The sequence below is a fragment of the Neomonachus schauinslandi genome, chromosome 10 (genome assembly GCF_002201575.2).
Source record: "Neomonachus schauinslandi chromosome 10, ASM220157v2, whole genome shotgun sequence".
Classification (NCBI taxonomy): Eukaryota; Metazoa; Chordata; class Mammalia; order Carnivora; family Phocidae; genus Neomonachus; species Neomonachus schauinslandi.
Genome location: NC_058412.1, coordinates 114,767,115 through 114,776,060, shown reverse-complemented (window position 1 = coordinate 114,776,060; position 8,946 = coordinate 114,767,115). Strand labels below are relative to the sequence as shown.

At 46.0% G+C, this 8,946-nt stretch overlaps 1 protein-coding gene across 1 annotated transcript in view; it reads right to left on the bottom strand.

Annotated features, from left to right (window-relative positions):
- MMP24 (matrix metallopeptidase 24) overlaps positions 1 to 8,946 on the bottom strand; it is a 45,273-nt gene that overhangs the window by 28,674 nt on the left and 7,653 nt on the right. The gene's annotated exons all lie outside the window — the stretch shown is intronic.

Below are 8,946 nucleotides of genomic sequence, written 5' to 3'. Positions count from 1 at the left end.
ATCACAGGTTCCTTGTGAGAGGGAGGCAAGAGGGTCAGGGTCAGAGAAAGAGAGGTGACGACAGAAGCAAGCGTCAGAGTGGCGCCATGCTGGAAGGGGCCACACACCAAGGAACGTGGGCGGCCTCTAGAAGCTGGAAAAGGCCAGGTACAAGCCTCCAGAAGGAAGCCAGCCCTACAGAGACCTTGCTTTTAGTCCTGGTAAGTCCTGTTTCAGACTTCTGACCTCCAGAAGATGAGAAATCTGTGTTAGAAGGCACGAAGTTTGTGGTCATCTGTTTCAGCTGCAATAGGAAACTAACACATGCATGCGAGCAGTTAGCAGATTCTGACAGAAAGTAAGCGTCCTCACAGTGTTGTTGTCTGTGTTCTTGCTCCCACGCTCTCTGGCAAGAGAGGGACCGCCATCTTTGGTGGCCCAAATCATGGTGTGGTGATGCCTCAGAGATCAGCCCTACCATCGTGTCGGTCCCCCAGCTCCTGTCTCACCAGAGCCCTGCCACCTTCTCCACCCATGTCACTGAGGTCCCAGCCTTGCCCCTGAGCCCACCTCCATTATAACTGATTTTTTAAAAAAAATTCACACTTGAAGGCTTAACCGTTGAGGTATCTAGAAAATGCACTGGTCAACATACCTTGAAACCATCTGATTTAATACACTTGTTTTGCAGAAGAGCAAGATAAAACATGAAGGGAGAAATGACTTATCCAAAATCACAGGAGCAAGTTGAGAGAGGACATGGAGCTAGCGTCCCTGCCTCCTGGGGAGGGTTCTCTCTGTCAGCCTACACCCTCCACGCTGGCTCTAGTTTGCCTCCAAGCGCTGTCTGTTTTTTTTTTTTTTTTCTTTTTCACTTACTGCCAGTCTAAAAAGGGCCCTCAGGATCGCCCACAATGCCCAGCTTAGCTTCTTGACAAACACCTTAATGGTGCAGCGTTGCCTCTTGGCTGCCACCAGCTCTTAAGTGGGTGGTAAGTGCACTAGCGGGAACTCCCTGGCGCTCTGCTCCATGTCCTTGGCCCATTCCCAGGAGGCCACCACAAGCCAGACAATCACTGTCCCCGAGGAGATGACACATTTGGGGTTTTCGGTCAGCACTGGAATGTCCAAGTTCTCCAGTTCCGGGGAGGCTTCCTCCCAAGGCCAGGAGAGGGGCCCTGCTCTTATTCACTATCTGATGAGGGAGGAGGCTTCATCTCCCTCACCCTTTCCAGGACCTTCCTGCCAATCTGCCACAGTTTTCTGTACCCTGGGGTTTGACGTACTGATGAGTTAAGAAAAGGGAAGAAGGAAGACAAGATCATGGTCAGGCCTGTTTTTCAACTGTAACAGGCAGATGGCTGTTAACCCCTAAGTAATCATAGAAAGTATAAAGTATATAATAATTGTAGCTTGATTGGGTTGAGTGTGGAGCCCATCTTCCGGTTCCTTGCTGCCAGTTTTAAATCCAGGCTCCTTAGCCTGGCACTCAACAAGCTTCAGAGTCTGACCCAACGCACCTTTCTAGCCTTATTTTCTGTCATACACGCCCTACCCTTTTACTGCCCACCCCCAGGACTCCTCCTGGAGCTACTGACGACCTCCTTGTGTTGACTGCACACACCCCACAGTTTCCTTCCTCTGTGCCTCTTTCATTCCCTCTCCGTAGAATGCCTTTCCCACATGGCCTCTCCAAGATGAACTATTAAATATCCTTCCAAATGCAACCTGAATGCCACTTCATCTGGGAGGGCTATCCAGGGGTGAGTGGACTTCCTCTGGGCTCCCAACGGCATTCTATGCCCCCCTTACTCACAGCGCTTTTCACATTACATTATACATAGTGTTTCACATGCTTGTGACCCCACTGAATGCTGCAGCTTACAGCCTGGTGAGGGGGACAGACACAGAAAGACTAAATGTTTCATTGAGTGGGATGAAGGAGAAGGAAAAGGTGATGTGAATGTGTTTGACGGGAGATCCAGGCTGTGATGTCAGGGATGCCCTCCCTGAGGATGCGGCACCCTAGTGGAGATGTGTGTTTGAGCAGACGAGGACCAGCTGAAGGTGGAAGAATGAGCAGCCCAGGAGAAAGCATATCTTACTGAATTCCTGAGATGGGAAGGAGCCTGCACACTAGAAAAAGAGAAAGAAGGCCAGGGTGGCCAGACCTGAGTAAGAAGGTGGTTTATGTAGACAGAAGCTGGGAAGGGCTCGGTCACGCACACCCTCGGAGGCCTTATGGGGCAGCCTGGTGGGTGCTGGATATAAGGGGGTTTGTAATACTGTGAACTTTCATGTATGTTTGAGATTTTCCATAGTAAGAATCAAAAGGAAGAAGTGGTAGTAGAGTAGTAATAGTAGTTAGTCTTCATCCTCAAAGCCACTTTAAGCAAGGTGAGTGTGGGAGTAGCATGATCAGATTTAAAAAAAATTTTTTTTATTATTAAATATTTCCAGCACTCAGAGAGGCATAAAAATAATAAAACAAACCTTGGATAAGCGCCGACCAGCTTTGTTAAATCTTAGCTTTGGCCATATTTGCTTCAGCTATAACTGACCCCTGTGTGGATTTATTTTTTAAAAGGTCACTCTGGCTGCCATTTGAGGAAGGATTAGAAGCAGGCAAGAGAGGCTGAGCAGGTGGGAAATTTCTGAAGTCCAGATGAGATAGAATAGAAGTTCAGACTACGAAGGAGGCAGTGGAGATGGAGAGAAGTAGATGCACGGAAGATCTAGTCAGGAGGAAGAATTGCTGGGGCTTGATCATTGATTGCAGTTGAGGTGAGGAAGAGGTGGTGGATGACCCCCATCTCTCTGGCCCAGAGCTTTTGGGGCATAGAGAAAAGTGTGTCCATGAGTGTATGTGTGGTATAGAATTGAGTTTTAAAATTATTATGGCCGACAAAAGTTGTTAATAACAATGCCCGTTTTTCTCTACCTACTTTGTAATAACAGCCCATATGATCTTTGAGAAAATGTTGCCTTTTATATATATGGCTTTGCCGTTTTCCTACATGTCATTTAAAGCCTAGTTCAAAGTTGCCTTTTAAAACGAATGCATGGAATAATGACGAAGGGAAACTAGTGAAGGACGTGAATGGAATCAATCGTGAGGTCCAGAGAAACCAAAAGCTTTGTTCCAAAATCTCTCAGCTGGGGAGGGCTGGAGCTGGGATTCGCAACTTCTATCCACACACTATTCCCTAAAACAGGTACCCAGATCTAAGTTATGCTAGGATAAAGCTCAAGGCATCTGGGCAGGACCTAGCACCCAGCTGGCTCAGGAACAGGTCCCAGTCCCTCCACCTCTCAACCTGGCTCCGAGCAGGTCACTTCTCTGCTCAGAAACCTTTAATGACTTCCCTCAGCCTTTGGACAAGAGCCAGTTTCACAATCTGCTCTCAGCCTCCCTGTCCAGCCTCTTCTCATACACTCTTACTGGAAATAGCCTCAGGCACACCAAGTTATCTGCTGTTTCCTAAACACGCCATGCACTTTTGTGGAGCCCTGGTTCCTGGCTTTCCTTCTGTCTGGACTGTCCCCTCACTGTTGTCTGTCCTTCTCTTCCCTCAGTGGTTCATCTTTAATACCAACCTTCTCCCTGAAACATTCCCTGAGAGTCTCATCTCCCCCCCCCATGCTGTGTTCTCCAGCCCTCATTTATACCTCTAGCAGGCATTCATCTGTTCTTCAAAAAAACGACTGACTTTTGTGTACAAAGCATGATTGAGGGAAGCTGGTGGGGACAATAAAGACAATAAAATCAATTTAAAAATATTTAGAATGTGCCAAGCACTGTTCTAGATACTGAAGAGACATTGGCTGCCGTCTATTAAGAATGGGTTCCTCTCATTTTGAGTTCAAACTATACCATATGATAAGGCTAGGCATGTCCCAAGATCTGTCTCTTTAGTACAATTATAATTTACTTTTCCTTGCTCTGAAACTACCTCTTTCAAAGACTGGAGTGGGACAACTCTGAAGGTGGAAAAGATTGGCTAAAAGGCTATTGCAGTAATCTAGAACAAGCACGCAGACCAAGGACAGAAAATCCAGCTTCTAGTCCTAGCCTTACTGTTTATTAGCTACATGTGGGTCTCTGGACAAGATGTGGACAGGTCACATCCTTTCTCGGAGTCTCTGTTTGCTCAACTATAAAATGGGGACAATATTTTCCCTATCTCACTCATGCTGTTGTTGTTGCCAGGATCAAGTGGGGCCACACACATGACAGCATCTGGAAAGTGCAAAAACACCTCTCAGATATGAGGCTGTTAAAATCATAGGAAAAAACACAGTAATAATAAGAGAGATGGGGCGCCTGGGTGGCTCAGTCGGTTGGGCGTCTGCCTTCAGCTCAGGTTGTGATCCCGGAGTCCTGGGATCGAGTCCCGCATTGGGCTCTCTGCTCAGCGGGGAGCCTGCTTCTCCCTCTCACTCTCTCTCTCTCTCAAATAAATAAATAAAATCTTTTTAAAAAATAAGAGAAATGAATTAAAATGCAGCAGACTAGATTCAGATTAGGTAAAAGGGAGAACTTCCTAACAGTAAGAACTTTTTTTTTCCAGACAAGAATGAAGCTATGCTGGGAGGCCATGATCATATTGAAAGAAATTTTTGGTTTGGGAATCTGTTTGTGCTTCTTTTTTTTTTTATTCTTATGTTAATCCCCATACATTACATCATTAGTTTTAGATGTAGTGTTCCATGATTCATTGTTTGTGCATAACACCCAGTGCTCCATGCAGAATGTGCCCTCCTCAATACCCACCACCAGGCTAACCCATCCTCCCACCCCCCTCCCCTCTAGATCCCTGATTGTTTTTCAGAGTCCATCGTCTCTCATGGTTCGTCTACCCCTCCGATTTCCCCTGCTTCATTCTTCCCCTCCTGCTACCTTCTTCTTCTTCCTTTTTTTTCTTAACATATATTGCATTATTTGTTTCAGAGGTAGAGCTCTGAGATTCAACACTCTTGCACAATTCATAGCGCTTACCAGAGCACATACCCTCCCCAGTGTCTATCTGTTTGTGCTTCTTAATAGGCGACCCACTGCTAGACTCATCAGGGCTCTAACTTTTCTTAACTATAGGTGCAAACCAAAGAATGCTCTCTATCTACCCAGAGCAGATCCCTCAAAACTGGTCTAGAGGGCAGGAGTTCATTATGCCTTCTGTCCGGGCGTCACACTCCCTTACTTGTGTGACCCATGCTGATCAGCTTGTCTCTTTCTGTCTGGACTGACCTTCCTCAGAATCAAACTGGAAAGCAGCAGGGCCAAAACACTATCTGTGGGACATTCTACTCAGCTAATCATAAGAGAAAGGGATGCTTTAAATAAACCAAACACAGGAAGCCAATTAGGGAATCGGGGACCCCCTGATGTGCAAAATACAAAAGAAAGACTCAAGAATGCAAAGGAGAAAACAGACTGAATGAGGTGGGTTGTGGGGTTTTTGTTTTGTTTTGTTTTTTCATTTTGTCTTTTGGTAATGATAAATTAGAGATATAAAATCAAAAGCCAAAGATAGTGAAAATGCTTTCAACTAAGAAGTTAGGAGACTAGGGAAAAGTTTCGAGTTCTGAATCACCTACTATCAGATTTAGAGTCTTTGGGCAACTCACTGCAATTGAAGAAGTGTCTATTAAGTACTACTATGCGCTTATTTGGTGATCTCTAAGATCACGGCCACCTCTCGGTGCCTCTGTATTGTATGTCACTACCACCAGATGACAACCTACTGAGCAGGTTTTTAAGGGTGAGATTGTGGGACCACTGCCAAAAAGAATAACCTCTATTTCCAATGAAGGAAGGACAGGTGGGCAATGAGTTCCATCCCTAAGAAGCATTTTAGAAGGGACCTTAAGACCCACCTGTCCATAAGTATCTATTTCAGATCCAGGTAACTTTTTGGCACAAGGGACAAAGAGAAGAATCACCGAATGCTTATTGAGTAATTAACAATGAGCATTGGGGATTGTGTTAGATCTAAAAACAGAAGAAATTTTTAGGCCCTGCTTAAGAACTGCCCAAATGATGTTTACGTATTAAAAAAAAAAAAGGCAAATGGGCTGGGGCTGCTTCAAAGTGTTGCCCTGAAAAGAGAGGAATAAATAACTAGAGAAGTCAGAGAGTTTCCTGAAGAAGTGAGGCTTGGGCTGAAACTAAGGAAAGGTCACAGATGGATGAGTGGAGGTAGAGACGCAAACGGCATGTGATGTGCAGAGAAACGCAGGTAGTTTGTCTTAGGATAAAGGAGAGACAAGCTTGTCTGGAGTAAGAATGTGTACTGATGAGCAGTGGGAAAGTCAGCCTTCTAGTGCGGAGATAGGGTGGGTTCAAACTCCAGAGGACTTTAAAAACAGAAAGAGGAGTAAGTCATTATCTGCTGGCTGAAAAGCAACCATATTTCTGTAAGGTTTCCATCATGTGAGCTGTTAGTGTTCAATGAAGGGATAATTAGGTGCTAATTGTTGAGAGAAGCAGTGGATATAATTCTGCTATCTTTAAGAAACTTTTGGACAATATAAAAATGGAGTCATCATGGAATTAAGGGTGGTGTTTTTCATCAGGTCACTTAGAGATAGGAAACAATAGAAATAAAGGGTCACTTCTCGGAATGAAAGGAAATTAAGAGTTCAGGGGGCCCCAGGAGACCATGCTGGGACTTGTCTGATTTAAATTTTTTATAAGTGATCCAGAAGTAGAGCAAAGTGAAAATTTCAAGAACTGCAGATCATCTTAAACCTTTTTGGGTAGGGAAATGCTCTGCCAAAGGAGACAGAGCTGAAGGAAGGTACTGAGTGGGATGTAAAATGGCAGATAAACGTCAATGTGAGGAAACGTAAGGTAATGCACTCTGATAAAAATAATCCACGTACAGGGTGTTGGGTTCCAGGCTATCAGTTTTGACACAGGAAAGGGATCGGAGAACTACTGCAGATTGTTTCCTAAAGGCAGTGTCCTAATGTGTGGGTCAGGAAGGCTGACAAAGGGATAGGCAGGAGCGGGAATGGAGCTGAAAACCAAAGAAGGAATCATCCTTCCTTTGTGCCAGACTACAGAGTCCCACATCTGGGACAGTGGTCAGGTTTACATCTATTGAAAACTAGGGCCCAAGGATATCTAAAAAAAGGCAACTACAAGGACCCAAAGGATGAATGTGGCTGTTCTATGGGTGGCTGGTCATAAGGGGGAAGCTCAAGCATGAAAAGACAAAGGCTAAGAGAGATGGAATAATCAAAGCCTATAAAGCTGGTGAGGGTAAGGTGTGGGTACGCGTAACCTTTCCTCTATATCCTGACATATTTAAGCAAATAGCCTCCTCTTAATGCTTGAAATATCACAGGAATAAAAGGATTTCAGAGTTGAGATCATCTAGCCTATCCCTTTATATTAGAGATGGTAGAATTTAAGCTTAGAGAGTGCAAGGAAATGGTCCAAGGTCAAGAAGCCACCAGGGGCCAAGGTCAGATTAGAGCCCAGGCTGCCTGAATCCCACACCAGGGTCTTCCTACCTCACCTTTTGCACTCAGGAAGACTAAGGGAATCCAACTTTTTATAGGGTATAAACTTATGAAACGCATTACTTTGAGATGTAATAAAGCTGAAAACACAAACAGGCGAGGGAGAGTTTCGACTAAAAGTCAACCAGCAATGATAAGATCTTTGAAAGACTACCAACTGGGGCAAAAGAGACTTTTTACACACCCTAATTTTTGGGGACCGTGTACCCCTTTGACAGTCTGAAGAAATCTAGGGATTCTCTCCTAGAAAAATACATTTGCATGCACAAACACAATCTTGCACAAAATTTCAGGCCCACTGAGTCCCATGCCCAATTAAGAATCCCTGTTCCGGCACATTCTTCTGAACAGACTGCCTGCTTCAACAAATGCACTCAATCTCACAGGATAACTGAGGCAATCACTCTAATTTTCCTCTGCAAAGAACTACTGTCCTAACTTATTACTTATCACATACTAGAATTGCAGACCTCCAGGTTGGAAGAGACCAGAAAAATTATCTAGTCCAACTGCCCCCCACAACCCCTCCTCTGTGATATAGAATAGTGTCATGGTTAAATAAATACATGGTGACTAGAGTCAGCCTGCCTCAGCTAGAATTCCAACCCCATCACTCCATAGCTGTGTGACCTTGGGCAAGTTACTGAAGCTCTCTGAGTTTGTATCCTCATCTGTAAAGGGGGATAATAATGACAACTATCTCAGAGTAGTCATGAGGATGAAATGAGATTATTAATATAAATCATGGCACCAGTCCTGGCTTGTAGTGAGTGCTCAGTAAATGCTAGTTGGCATTATTGTTATTATTATGCATGTATCCATCCAAGCCTTCCCCCCCCCCCCAGAGCTTTTGCTTGCACATGTCAGTGATGAGCAGCTCACCGCCTCCTAAGCTGGTTGAGCAGCTCTGATTGTTACAAACTTCTTCTAATATTGAGTTGAAATTTGTCTCCTTGAAACCCCTACCCCCACCTCTGTTGACCCTAATTCTGCCCTGTGGGGCCACTCAGAGCAAGTCTATCCTTCCTGCACGTGACAGCCCTTCAGATACGAAGACAGTGATCGAGTCCTTCCCCCGCCCTCCCGTCCCCCACCCCCCATCCTCTCTTCTCCAGCTTGAACATCCTTGGTTTCTTCTCCCAGCCCACAACATACTGGCTGCGCTTACTATTTACTCCGAGGCGTTGTACGGTTTCCCTCACACATAGTCATGCAGGCCACACACCCCACCGCCACCACAACAATCCCGACCCTCCTGCTCCGCCCCCGCCCGCTGCCCCTGTCCGCGGTGCTGAAGCAGCTCCCGGCCCCGCGGCCCTTCCCGGCCCCCGCCCTGGGCAACCCCCGGCCCGGGCCCCAGGCGCCGACCCCCGCGCGCCACCCCCGCGCCCCCAGCGACAGCCGCGGCCCGGCCCGACCCAGGCCCGGCCCAGGCGC